This window comes from Amblyomma mixtum, chromosome 5 (assembly GCF_055824585.1).
Source record: "Amblyomma mixtum isolate Tamu chromosome 5, ASM5582458v1, whole genome shotgun sequence".
NCBI classification, from domain to species: Eukaryota; Metazoa; Arthropoda; class Arachnida; order Ixodida; family Ixodidae; genus Amblyomma; species Amblyomma mixtum.
The window spans coordinates 45,861,280-45,876,034 of NC_143016.1; positions in this window are offsets into that span (position 1 = coordinate 45,861,280).

Sequence of the window (14,755 nt, forward strand, 5' to 3'; positions counted from 1 at the left end):
GTGAACAGCCTCTGCTGTTCTTCGGCGTCGTTGCCGAAATGACACCTCGATTAGCGAACACTTCATTCTCTTCATGATACAACGAATGTAGCACTTTATCAAACTATCACGCAGGGCATGGGTAACATATATACACTACTGGCTTTGTGCCAACCAACACAGGTCACAGCACAACAATGCAAGTCTAGAAATCACTCACCATTGAGGTCATCCTCTGGGCAAGCCTTTGTTGTTTCAGCTGAATTCCAGTGAAACCACAACGAAACACAGCAGTGCGGGCACGACGACCGCCAAAAAACTGTACTAGAAGAACAAAAAACGTGAAAATCTTGCCATGACTGCCGCTGACACGCGAGTTCTCGGACCAGCGCACGCCGCAGGATTGGAATTTGTCTCTCGGCGCGGCCGCGAGTAGCCGCGGTTTGGATTTGGATTTGGACCATTAGACTGCAGGGCGTCAGTGAAACCAGAACTAAATTTCTTCGGCAGTTTTAATTTTGTCTGCCTGTTTAATTAAAAACAAAGTAATTCCAGCTGTTTAAAAATATTTCAGATAGAAATATATCTTTCTACCTTAGTGTCACCATTTGCATACACACCACATGCAAACTTGCAATCGAAGTAAAAATTAATAAACAAATTAATACTCTCACGGTGAGGGGAAGTGATCTGGTACCGACTTTTCTATTTGGGCTTCAGAAATAGCCAGAGAGGGCAGATTAACCTATAGCATGAATGTTATAGCAATGCCATCGTATGTGGTTCAACATTTATTCATCATTTGACAATATTGCTGCAATGTGAAAAGACCACTTCAGAGCAACGTTATCAGCAAGTTGCTTGGTAACATTGCAGGAACATTATCTAATGTTGAAGAATGTTAGCGCAACATAGTACAACATTGGCAATGTTGTGGCAACGTTGCAGTTACATACTGTGCTACTAGGGATAGCAGCGAGGCTCTATGGTGAGGCAGCTATGACATATAATGTTCACCAGCTGCTGCACCTTTCTAAGGCTACGCGCATGTTTGGCCCATTATGGGGTGTGTCCACGGTTCCTTTTGAAGATGGGATTGGCCGTGCACTGCGGCTTGTGTCAGCAGCCAAGCTGGTGCCTATGCAGGTCGCTGAACGGTGCATAATGCAGCAGTGCTATCGAAGCTCAGAAAGAAATTTGGAGCTCCCAGCTCATTTGGCTTTTGCCAAGAAAAATATTGGCGCTTAGCACACAAACAGCTACCAGACATGTGCTCTAGGTGTGCCACACCCTGTTCCTTCATTTCCCGAGCAGCTAAAAATGATTTTCAATTCACACTTTGGCTGCATTCCTCAGATGTCTAGGTACTTTCGAGCACAAATTGGCAGCATTATTATACACAGTTCGGATTATTTGACTCCAAAAAAGACCAGCTCTTGTTATGTTAAAATGGTAGACGGCTCATATTGTTATGTACTTGGAACTTATGAGATTGCAGGCTGTATATATTTTCACTCCCAAAGGCTTCTTGTTTCACCACTTGTATTTGATGTCCTACATATCATGCAGTGTCAGCACCCACCGGCTGATCAGAATAATTGTTTGCACTCCCTTGATGATGTGTCTCTGCAATGTGTTTTCTTTAGTATTAATAATGTTTCATACTTGTGTGAAGTGCCCAACCAGAAGGAAAGAGATTGGTCTGGTAGTGATGTATGATGTGCAGTTCAAGAAGGTAGTTTCAGTGTATTTTTATTTTTGTATTCCTTTAAGGTAGCTCTTCAGTGTGTTTAACTTTTTTCAAACTTGTGGCCATGAAATTCATTGCAGTTAGCAGCAATTACACCAATCTTCAGATTGTGACGGGAGGTTGCTCCATATTGTCACATTGTCAAAAGTTCGTCGTCAGTTATAAATTCAGCACGGCCACAAGCGGCAGGCATTGTCTTCGACGACCGCCAAGCACGCTTGTTGCTACACCGCTGCCGAGTCGTTCAGTTCTTTGTGGGTGTGAAACAGCCCAACAGTGTTTCTTTGGAAGCCGTTTTGCTGTCTACCTGACTGCCAAACTGCAGCCATCACAACTACGTGACAATATTACACTAATCTCAAAGTTTCTTTTATTCTTGGAACATTTATGCTTCAAAGTATTTAGTGCAAATAATGCAAAAGAGAACACATTGCCATGTATGCTGACAAAGTCTGTTGATGGGATTTATAAGACATAAGTAGAGGCCGGATTTTTAGGCACCAAGAAGGCATGTTTTAGGCGCCAAAAATAGGTGGTTAAGATTTGATTTTAGGCACCTAAAAAGAAAAATAGGCACTATAAACTGCATCAAAATTGCACTTATCAGATCCGAACATCAGCACGCAATATCTGCCATAAAGTAAAAACAGCCGGAATGATTTGAGATCTTAACCATTGTGTGCGAACCTTAGAAGCACTCTTTTTAAAGCTGTCGTGAAGCTTTTCGTACAACACGCATGCTTCAGCAGAGCAAAAGAGATGGTTACAAAGCCTTTTAAAATGCGTTGGCATACCTGGAAACAAACAATTTGCTTGTCGTGCACAATAGTAAAACAAGAGGCCGTGCATTTAGCAATTGACGCAAATGTGACTTTAAAGCATCCGACATGTGTTCAGAGTCATCCTCATAGGAATTAAACTTATCTATTGCAGGCATGCACGGTGCTTTAACATTAATAAACGTGTCGCCATTTGTGTAAACTGCGTTTTATAGTTAGTGGCTCCAAGTGTCAGAAGTCACGCGGACTTAAAATGGTGCTTGCTATTAAAAGGGTCTGGAAACCATAAGTACGAGATGCTAAAAATGTAGCCGCTTAGTGCTGGTGATGCTTTTTATGCCGAAAATAATTATATAGTTCAGCATGGGCCTACGTACATCCACTGGGGATTCATAATAAATAAACACCGTTCATATAGTAATCACTGCTAAAGTCATGAAAGCAGTAGCACACAAGCAACGTCTCCATGTTGGTGGGCTTAAAATTGTGCCTCTTCTCATTGAGAACAAGCTTGTAAGCTGAAAAGGAACGCTCCACACCAACAGATGTTACAGGAGTGTGCTTGTAGGAAACCATTTCGATTGAAGGGTTGAGATAATATGACATATAGGAGTGACGCCAAAAGAGTGATATTCATACAAGCATCAAACATTGTTTGAGTGCATGAATGTGTTCCGTATGCACGCACGACTGGCACGGCTCTCAGCTGTCCAGTGCGGCCTGCTCCAAGAAAACTGCCGCCAAAGGCTATTTGATTAGGATGACATGCAGATGAGGCACAAGGAATGATCATAAGGCAGATTACCAATATGGCAAATTTTATCCAGTTAAACTTTATCCAGCCAGCTTATGGAACAATTTGCAGTCAACTCGAACCCACTGGGAATTATGTGGACGAAACTTACGTACTTCATGTACTTTCCAAAATGTAGCACCATCTGGTCAACTACCATTTTAACGGCCAGAGTTTACAAGCTGTAACTACAAAACGGCAGAAACAGGAAAAAGGTTATTTCGATATTTTTGGCTGATGTGGTTGACATTGTCTACACAGTCGGCGTTGGAGTAGTGTTCACCACACCCAAGTGACGAAGTCATTTAATGTTGCCATGTGTGGGTTCAACTCGAAACCGAAATGGATTCGAAAACAAAGAGAATCTGAAAACAAAACCACAACGTATATCAGGGCCATTTTCTTCAAAATAGGGCATTTATAGGTGCTGACGCCCAAAATAGGCATTTATGGCACCATCAAATATGTATTAAACATGTCGTGAACGCCTAATTCATGCTCATATGTAAAAATGGTGCGCCTATGATGCCTTGAAAAAAATAGGCATTTGCCTAAAATCTGGTCTCTAGACATAAGGATATACCTGGCCTTGCAGCCTGATAGTATGATGCTTTGTCATCCTTGTTTTTTCATGTGTTTAAAATGTTTGCTGCTTTTAAGTGTAAAGAATAATGCACGTTCCTGTCCAACATTTATTACTCCCTCTGCTTTGTTGTTGTGGCCTAGTGTGTGTAATAAATCATGTTTGTAGATCACATCACATCACTTTATTTTCCTTAAAGACCCTTTTCCAGGGTGTTACATGAGGGGTGGGGTTTACGAAATGCAGGAATCAACAGTGCTTGAAAATGATGATGAACATGTTATGGCAGTAATATTATGGGGAAGGCCGTTCCAGTCAGCTGCTGCACGAGAAAAAAATGAGTTGGCAAAAACAGTGGTACAGCCACAAGGACGCAAAACTTGGAAGAGAATGATCGACCGATGCGGTGGGACTTACATTGTGGAAGTGCGCAAATGTATGGTTCTTGTTTTAGTGGTGAATAAAAGAACTTGTGAAACAGGACAAGACTGGCTATGCGACGGCGACTAGAAAGATTAGCTAGACCTGACTACGATTTGAGGGATGATATGCTGACATCGTACTAGTATGAGGAGTGCATGAATCTGATAGCCCTGTTTTGAAAAGATTCGATAGCGTGTGTTAAATATTCTTGATAAGGGCTCCAGATGGGTGATGCGTATTCAAGTTTAGTTCTAATGAATGAGATGTACGCTTGTAGTCTTACGTGTTGTGGGGCTTCCCGTAGGTGATGTTTTAAGAAACCTAGTGTTTTATTAGCAGATGATATCAGGTTAGTCACGTGCAAACGCCAAGATAAATCATTAGAAATGGTGACTCCTAAGTATTTATATGACTGGACGAGGTCAACTGGGGAATTGCAGACTGTGTATTTGAAAACAAGAGGATTTCGACAGCGGGGAAAGGACATGCACTTGCATTTGTTAGAGTTGAGCATCATCATCCACTGGTAGCACCAGTCTTGCACATGGCGCAGGTCTGCCTGAAGGGATTCTTGGTCAGAATGGTTAGTCACTGAGCGATAAATGACGCAATCATCGGCGAATAAGCGGATGTGACAAGAGACATGCTGGGGTAAATCATTAATGTATATGAGGAATAACAAAGGACCGAGAACAGAACCCTGTGGGACGCCAGAGGTTACTGGAAGCGGGTTGGAAAGTTGGTTATTAATGACGACGGACTGAGAGCGATGCGTGAGGAAAGCTTTAATCCATGCAATTATGTTCGGATGTATACTTCAACTGGGAGAGTTTAAGAAGCAAGCGTTGATGAGGTACTTTGTCGAATGCCTTAGCGAAATCTAAGAAAATGGAGTCAGTTTGCAGGTTAGTATCAAGGTTGGCGTGAATATCATGTAGAAAAATGGCTAGTTGAGTTTCGCAGGAGAACCCCTTGCGAAATCCATGCTGTGATGGATGGAAGAAATTATTTGAATCCAAAAATTGCATGATTTGAGAGTAAATGACATGTTCCATGATTTTGCACGGTACACTTGTTAATGAAATGGGGCGATAATTAAGAGGTGAATCAGTACTACCTGATTTGTGGACGGGAACGACCTTTCCCACTTCCCAGTCGTCTGGAATGGTACCTTCGGAGAGTGATTGCGAGAACAATCCTCAAAACCTCAAAGCCTCAAAACTGGCTGCACTTATTTTTGATGCAGCGTTACATGTTCCATGGGTGTGTTCCGGGAACCAAAATTCTGTTACTGCTGTCAATTAAGTTGCCGTATACCCTACAGTGATACGAAGAATTTTTACGCAAATGCCTTACAAAGAAGGTCCTCCAGCCAGTGGAGCTGGCCAGTTGGTGTGATGTGATGGTTAATCCCCATTCACTTAGTGTGACATACAGGGGGCTGGGAATTGACTGCATAGAGATCATGAATCCAGCGTCAAGGAATATGTTCACTTGACATCGCGGTGCTAGGTGGGCGAGTTTAATGTTTTCAATGATACACATCGCCAGAGTGAGAGAGACTCTTTAATGAAATACAGAGAATTTAGCCGGTGTTTCAATATCGCTGGCATGCTACTCTGCGTAGGGAGGGGAATTTGGGAGATAAAGACTGAAGGAGAGCCGCACATGAGTTGTGCGGCTTCTCATGACAACACAGATGCCTCGAGGGGACTTCAGTGTACTCACTGCGCTTGGCTTCAACAGTCAATGCAAGTGCAGGGCGCTTTCCTGCTTGGTGAAAATTATTTAAACAGAAACGTCGCGCCATGGAAAAAAAAAAAATATTTGCGCTGTCGTTCAGCGCGAGCAATTCGCTGCACGTCTTTGCCGCGCTTATAGCGCTGTGCGCTGCATTCAGTCACCTTAATCCCCGACTGAAAGGTGCGCTGGCGTATGAATTCCTCGTGACTACGAAAATCGGTGCGGGCGCGCGCTCCCGCGTAGAATATGGGCACTGGTTTCGTTGCCCGATCGAGGAAGCTCTGGACGATCGAGCATGCATGCAGCGTCTCCACCTTGCTGAAAGGATGATCGAGGATCGAGGGAAGGCTATGCGTAGTAGAAAAAGTTAATTCCGACTGGCGCAGTTCCTGGCCGGTGTATGCCGCACACAAACATGCGTACGTGTACTGGCTATCAGATAGGCAGATCTGCCCTGATAGCGGGCGGGTTCACTGCACGCGGTGCGCAGCATATAACGGAAAGGTCGAACCTAATCAGTTTTGAGTATGAAGTATGATCGACGTACGTACCGATACCACATTTGCTCTACTTTTTGCGCGCAACGCGCACAAACGCGTTAAGCTAGAATTAATTGTGCAGCTATAGCACCTTTTAAAAATTCATTCGCCTCAATATATGGTTCTCCCTAGATTAAAATTAACTGCGCAGCTAACACACATTTTTTTTTCACCTGGCCGTAGTTTATGCCGTGCGCCTGGAATCGTCTGCGCCGAGGACGAGTGAAGAAAAGTCAGCAAAGCCGAACAGCGCGGCCGGCCGTCTTTGCATGGGTGGCCATATATATGCTTCGCACGAAACGCAGAAGTACTTCAGTTATGCGAACCGCTTGGTTGTACGCATCAGTTTTCAAGTTCACTACGAGACAACGTTTACCGTACAATATTGATATATGATATGTGTACATCTTTGCCGAAAATGAGCCAGGATCGAGTGAAGCCGGCCGGATGATCCTTGAAAGCTAAGCATATGATCGAGAGCGATTCATGGCCTCCGTGCAAAGAATTTTCAGGCACTATCGGAAGGGCGCGCAGCTCATTAATGCGTGCTTGCAAGAATCATGCAATTTGCACGAATATTGTATATGTTTGAGCATACGTACGTGTGTTTCAGATATGTCCCCGCTAATTTCGTAAGCTGCTTTCTGGCCAAATAAATCTCCACCGGTGAGCGGTTGTGCTGGTACTACAAGATGTGTGCTACACAAACCGATTAAAACGTACAATTAAGCTTCTTGCCAGTATTATAACTTTCCCGAAGCGATTCGCAGCTATACCGGTGACGGTCGAAGCTAACGTCGCCCGCAGACAGAGCAGCGCTGCATGCAGATTTCTGCAGGACCGTCAGAGCCACGCCGACCGGTAAACAGAGCTGCTAATGGAGATGCCTTCAGCACCATCAGAGTCGTGCCGGTACAAACAGACGTGCTGACGGAGATCCCTTCAGCACCTTCAGAGACGCGCCGGTGCAAACAGAGCTGCTGACGGAGATGCCTTCAGCACCGTCAGAGTCGTGCCGGTACAAACAGAACTGCTGACGGAGATGCCTTCAAGACCGTCAGAGCCGCGCCGGTGCCAACAGAGCTGCTAATGGAGATGCCTTCAGCCCCGTCAGAGTCGCGCCATTGCAAACAGAGCATCCATGCAGATTCCTTCAGGTCCATCAGGTGCATGTAGAGGTGACAGTCAAGAATCCTGTTGGCTCCCTGAAGGAACTTTGAAGGATTTTTTGACCGGGCAGTGTCATTTAATTACGCTCTTTTATAACTACAAAATACGGAAGTGAGGTGCTACTAACAAAGGCAGAGAAAATTTATGAAGAGTTACGGAATATCAGCAACAGTGAAGCTGCTGTCAGCTCATCGTCTCTTTGAATAAATCCGCAAAAAAAATGATGGCTGATTTGCGTAATTAAGCCAAATGCGCATTAGGTTTGCTAGCACTTCAATTTCCACGTCGGTTTCGGTGTTCGGATCTATTGTTCACGGAGGGAAGTTGCTAGGATAGCGATAATGGGTTAGTGATCACATATGCGGAACTATATGTGAACGGTTGCGGCTATATGCGAATGGCCTGACAGAGCCACCTAAGAAAACGCTTGTTGACATGCTCTCAAAGAAGTGCTCCCCTCTGTCACCCTCGCGTACAGTACGGCCTCTAAGGAAACGACGAACATGTCACTGTTCGGCCTAATTTACGGCCGCTAAGTAACGGCGTTGGGGGACGCCATGATGCCGCATCTGGACGAAGACAGGATAAATGTCGTTGTTCACACCTTCCTGCGCCTCATCAGAGGCCATCAGCTGGCTAGGGTACGCATTCAGGACCAACAACTCCTGGATGCACTACACTATAACCTCCGATGCCGTGATGCCCGGTGTGGGCCTGGTTGCCCTTTCGCCGCCGACGAGGGCTTAGCGAAAAGCTACTGTGCCGATAATCTGGCCAGTCGGGGACTTAAAGTACAAAATCGTCCCCGATGGCTTTTAGACGTCCCGATGACCCATGCATCCTGAGGTGGCACACGCGGTCAGCCTCAAACATTATTACGACCGATTAGAGTTGGCTTTTTGTGTGCACGTAGCCACTCATCTCCGTGGCATTATTTTCGGTTCACTGTTTAAGCATTGGGACGATGCTTATTTTTACAAGGGAGCCAATGACACCGCGCTTTCCTCATCTTCGTTCTGCGCTGATCTGAAGTGTGTGTCAGCCCGGGGCAAGGAGGCAGAAGTGTAAGCGATCTTCAGCTGATGTTCATACGTTTGCCTTGAGGCGTCCACCACCACTTTGTGGTCTTTTGGGTGCGGTCTGTGCTATGGTCTTTCCGTATTCACACGTGACAATACGAAACGTCCACGCAGTGCAACTACGACCGCAAAAAGCCTTGTGGTAAAGAAAATTGCCTCGAGGAGGGCACGGTATAATAGGCGACTTTGAGCAGGTCTACAGTAAATTCTGCTACATTGGACAGCCGGCATAACGTGAAGTTTTAAAAATAAAAATACATAGTCCGCGAATTGTACAATGTAGATAACACAGTACGCTGCCGTACATTCGAATAACTATGTTTCTCACACTTTAAGTGCTAGGGAGCTAGTACTGTGTGCAGGACTACGCTGTAGGGCCTGCAGTTCATCCGGAGGCTTTGGCACTTCGGAAAAGATAACCACGTAAGTGCTGCACACAACGACAGCCATACATAAATGTATACGCATGCACATCAACACCGGGCATCGGGACACGACGAAAATCTAAAACACGCGGCCAATCTCACCTTTCAAAGGAAACCTTCAATCATTGACGAATTTCTGCGGTACACGATGAGCTGCGAAATTTCCGACCAACTGAGATAGCTCCCGGACGCTTCTGCAACTTATAGCCGCGAAGAGCTCGCCATATGCCCCGCCTATTGCAGTTCAACCCCTGCTTCATGTCTGGAGACCTTGCTGCACCCTGTGCGACGTGTAGTGACCGAGAAACGTGTCAGCATTGAGTGTGCGCATGTCATATCACGGCCATGACACAAATCGACAGCTGCCCAGCTTCGGGAGAGTGTTTAACGTGTTTGATGTCGAGGGCGCAGCAAAACACACGGCTGGAATAGTGAGAGTGCGTGGCGGCGTATAACATGGTCTGCAAGTTTTTTTTATTTTTCGTAATTTTGGTTGCTGTCCGAGGTAACGAAAGGATATTTCTATATCCGCTTAAGATCGACGAAGTTCTGATGCTGACCTGGCGAGTACTCCACGAATACATTTGCATAATCAGTTAGGTAAGATTGAGAAAATAAAATGCTGCGTGACAGTTGCGTGCACTTAGAGCGCTGCAACGCTACGCTACAGCGTGCGCTTTTGGATCACAACAAAGCGACAGAATATGCGAGACTGCAATCAGCAGCAGTCGTACAGGGTCTCACTGCCTTTGGGTTATGCCAGGACAGTCAGGGTGCCAACAGTGCTCATCAGCAGGAGAAAAAGTGCTTGCGGGTTCGCTTTGACCCTGGATCCAAACCTAAAATTAGAGACAAGGAGTCTGGACTTCAGTAATTAGTCACGGTGCGCCTAACTCCTGGAATCGTGGCTCGTCCAACGAGGCGTGCGTCATATTCGGTCGACAGAACACATCTTGGCGAGCTTCCCAAAAGTGATCACAGAATGTGCTTGGGCCTCTCGACACTTGATGCTCATGGCAGCGTCAAAAGTCCGCTATGCTCGCTACCAGTCCCTGACAAGATGTCACACAAACAATCTCACACATTTGACAGCAGAAAGCACCTAATATCGGGCGTAGCCTTGACGAAGTCACTCGCAGATAATGAATGCATGCATTTGCATTCAAGGTTCCCTACAGGGGCAGATGAGAGAAACGCGCCATGTCGAGGTGGAAAAGTATCAGGGTACCATTCTCGGAATAATCGGTACATTACCAGCGTGAAGACTTTGTCTTTGGGAGCAATGACTAATTTGTTGCTCGCAAAGAAGTACTACACCATAGATATCGAATGCATACTAGAGCACTGCACGAGCCGTAATTATTGACCATGGGTCTGGCCCGGGCCCGGTGCCCTCTACCGTTACCCGCCCGGGCCCGGCCCGGTCCGAGCCTGAGGAACCTTTCACCTACTCGGCCCGGCCCGGCCCGACAAGTGAGTGAGCCTGGCTCAAGCCCGAAACGAAGCAAAGCTATAATCGCGCTGCAGAAGCAGAAATATTGTTACTGTGAATTTCAGGGTGAAAGAGTGGGTCGTTTTTTGTATATACCTTTCAAATTTTCTAGTTTCTTCTTGTGGTTCAGTTGATATTTTAATTTTTTCTTTTTTTGCCCAGAAGAAAGTACAGTGCCTTGAATGCCGCACATAGCACATAGCTGAAAATAGTGAACTGAAGCCCGTTTTCTGCATTTTAGTTTCGGATTTAATTTTCGCAAGCATATGTCAAACATCCTGTAACATTGCAATCGGTTCGCCATCGACACGCAAGAAGCCATGCAAAACAACAAGGCAGGGAGGTGTTCGCTTGTGTCAGCTCAAATAGCTGCTTCACCCACTGCGGCTTGTCTCCTACCAGCGAGCAACAACAAAATGGAGGAGCTTCAGTTGGGCTCAGATATAATGCGCAATGAAGATGTTAATTTCTACAGGTTCCATACTTCGCTGAAACTGAGTGTTGAAGCTATCGTATTTTAGACAATTCGTTTCGAAAACTTGTGGAGAATTAAAGGTTGCAAAAAGTTGAAAAAAAAGAGGCAGCACTTGACAGACACAAGGGAGAAGTCTCATAAATATTGTGCTATACATTATGAAAAGTGCTTAGCACGAACACACAGACCGCAGGGTGAACCTTGTCCAGGTCGCTCAGCAGAACGGAATCCGGGGGTATGGAGCATAGAGAGATAGCGAGCGTTGGCTTCAAAGGCTGTGTCCAACTGTAACAGGTGGCTTGGTATGACTGGCTATATTTAGGCGGAACGAAATACCGGAGGGGGGGGGGGGGGGGGGGGGCGAGAGAAGCAGAAAAGGAAGGAAAGAGGGAATGGGGGCGAGCTCAGAGAAAGCGCGAAAGGAGGGGGGGGGGGGGGGGAGGAATGCGGGAGCCAAGGGTTCCTGAAGATTGATGGCAAGAGGTGAACGGCATAGGCTAAGGATACATTGAAAAATCCAAAAAAAAAGGTATATTGTTTATGCGGGTTTAACGTCCCAAAGCGACTGAGGCTACGAGGGACGCCATAGTAAAGGGCTCCGGAAATTTCGACCACCTGGGGTTCTTTAACGTGCACTGACATCGCACAGCAAACGGGCCTCTAGAATTTCGCCTCCATCGAAATTCGACCGCCGCGGCCAGGATCGAACCCGCGTCAAAGGAATAAAAAATCAGCTTAAGAGATACATAATGGTATATATGCTGTTTTGCCTGAATTACTTTGCGTTTTCTGCATTGTTTTCATTTTTTGCACGCTCAACATATGATATGACATATTACCGCAGATTAATAAATTCATACTCTGAAAATAGTTGAAAACTGGCTCTAATTGTCCTGACCTGCCGATTTTTAACCTTATGAGAACATAGCAAGCTTGCGTTCAGTAAAAGTACCCGTTCATAACACAAGCCCGAGCCTGGCTCGAGCTGATCAGTATAAAAGTCCGAGTCCGGCCCGAGCCCGGCCCGGGTTCGACCCAAGCCCGGCATAAAATTGCTGTACTCGGCCCCACCCACAGGCTGGGCTGGGCCAGGGCTTTCGGGCAAGCCCGAGCCCATGCAGTGCTCAATGCACACCCATCACCTTATTAAACGAGTCTACGTGACTGAGTCTGAACCATGCATTTCATGGAGTGACAACAACTGGAGACCCTCCTTTTCCTGCCTTCCTGTACTGCAGAACCACCCACGGGCTGCATGTGTTCAAAATGCAGCCTTCTACGCAGTGGCAATCCCTCCGTTTCGCGGTTCTTGCATTCAGGCTTTCCTTTTATGTAAGGCATCTGGCATAGAAATTTTCAAAGGCCAGTAAAGCAAGCTGAGATCCGAAAACTCTCAGCCAACGCAAACAGGTAACCACTACTGCTGTGTTTAAATAAAACAGAATTGTGCAGACCCGGACAGAGCATGATGTAGTGACGGAGTTCCGCAGCTGGCAGCTGCGGGTACCTTTGCTGACGCCGCAGTAAGAGAGCAGAAAATAGTCTCGAAAGAGATAAAATATGTGTATCGAAACATAGTACAGCTCTGTATTAAGGAGCCGCACGTGGCAGCAGTGATACCGTTTGCTCAGGTCTCTGCTCTAGAGCATATCAATAGCCCGATGCTTCTCCGAGTTGTAGAATTTGGCGCTTTACTTAAGTATTGGACTCTATGCCACTGGACTGGTGGAGCGCCAGAAGCACGAAATGCTTTTCCGCGCTGTGTTGGTGTGGATGTAGTCCTACATCGGCACTCTGCTTCTCTAGCTGATTCGCCGACACATTAAGAAAAAAAAAGAGAAAACTTGATGTGTTTCTGGTGTGCCGCAAAGCCGTTCAGCTCCATTTCGTGGAGGGTTTGTTTAAAAAATTCGGGGGGCACTTTGGCAGCGGCTCTCTTAAGTGCTGCAAGGCGAACGCCTTTCATGGCGCACTGTTTGGCATTGACTGCGAGACTGTTTGTGCTGTACTAGTGCTTTATTTGACTACACACTTTGGCTACACATTACAACTACACACTTTGACTGTCGACTTTGACTGCTTCTTTAGCACGACTCTCTCTCTGCTTCGATGAGTTCGGTTGTATCCATGGCTCTGTTCGCAGTAATGAGGTATGTAATGTGGTCACCCACGGACGCCTTACGCCCCCTGTCGGAGAGGACGAAAACTATTTTATTAGTTTTTGTGTGCCCCAAAAGGGGGCGTCAGGCATCCGTGGGTGACCTCATTACTTCGAATCCGCGCACTCTGACGTCATAACCATTTAGCCCAACCGAAAAGCGTGACGCCTTGCTGACAACCTTCTGTCGACAACGATGAGGCATTAAAGGATTTCGCCTTAAAAGTGGAACAGTGTGGTGACGCCGAAGAATTGAGAGTACTTTGTGGGTGTGCTCGTTCATAGAGATTGAATAAAACTTCTGACTTGACTGCGCCAGCTATGATCACTTTCAGCCGACAATCATCGGATGGAATGTAAACGACACCTGCTTGTAGAGTGGACTATGAGTGTTTGAATTACTTGATACATTGAAATGAACGCAGCATGCGGGAACGCCGTAGGAGATTATTACCCAAGCGTTCAAAAGAGGAAAGGTCCTTCACTGGTGCTGAAAAATATTGCTCTGAGTTATGAACCAGCAAGGGGTCAAACTCGTTCAGCAAGAAAATACGGCTCCCCCGCCTGCTGATGCTGACATGTTTGGTAAAGCGGAGGTGTACTTCCGCTTTCAAGTACGTATAAATGGTATCATAAAATAACATTGACTCACTCCGCTACTATTGTTAAGGCTATAGCGGAAACTTTGATGGCCTTAACCGAGGTCAGTGCACACATGTGACAAGGGCATCACAGCACGAATACTATTTTCGTGATTTTGTTCCCCAAAACGTGTGAGGTCGGATATACGCACCTGTTCTGATGCACGTGCGAACACTCCTAAAATGACCTTACAAGCTTCCTCGGTGGTAGAAACGCAGAACTTTTTTTTTCTCTGCGCAGTTCAAAGCCACAAATCTGAATCTTGAAAAGAACCTCGCAATCCAGCAGAACTCTGGCTGCTATCCAGGCAGTACCTGAGCCCCAGAACAAGGTTTTATTTCCAAGAATGAACCAGATAGCTGGTCAAATAATCGTGCCAACTCTACGAAATTAGTGATAAAGTTTTTTTTTTTTTTTTAAGTTATTGAAGCTTCTCGAAGGATTAAAGATGGCCGTATGAACCCGGAAGCCTTCGCAGTATTTGTGCTAACGCCTGAACAGGAAAAAAAAAAAATGTTTTCCAAGCAGTAATGAAGGCTTTGCGGAGTCTGAAACAAAATTTGCTTTCGACCCTTCAGTACGGCAGCAGAGCTGTAGGAGAAGTGTGGTTTGCTTTATTGGGGTTTAACGTCCCAAAGGAACTTAAGCTATGAGGAACGCCGTAGTGAAGGGCTCCGGAAGTTTCGACCACCTGGGGTTCTTTAACGTGCACTGAGATCGCACAG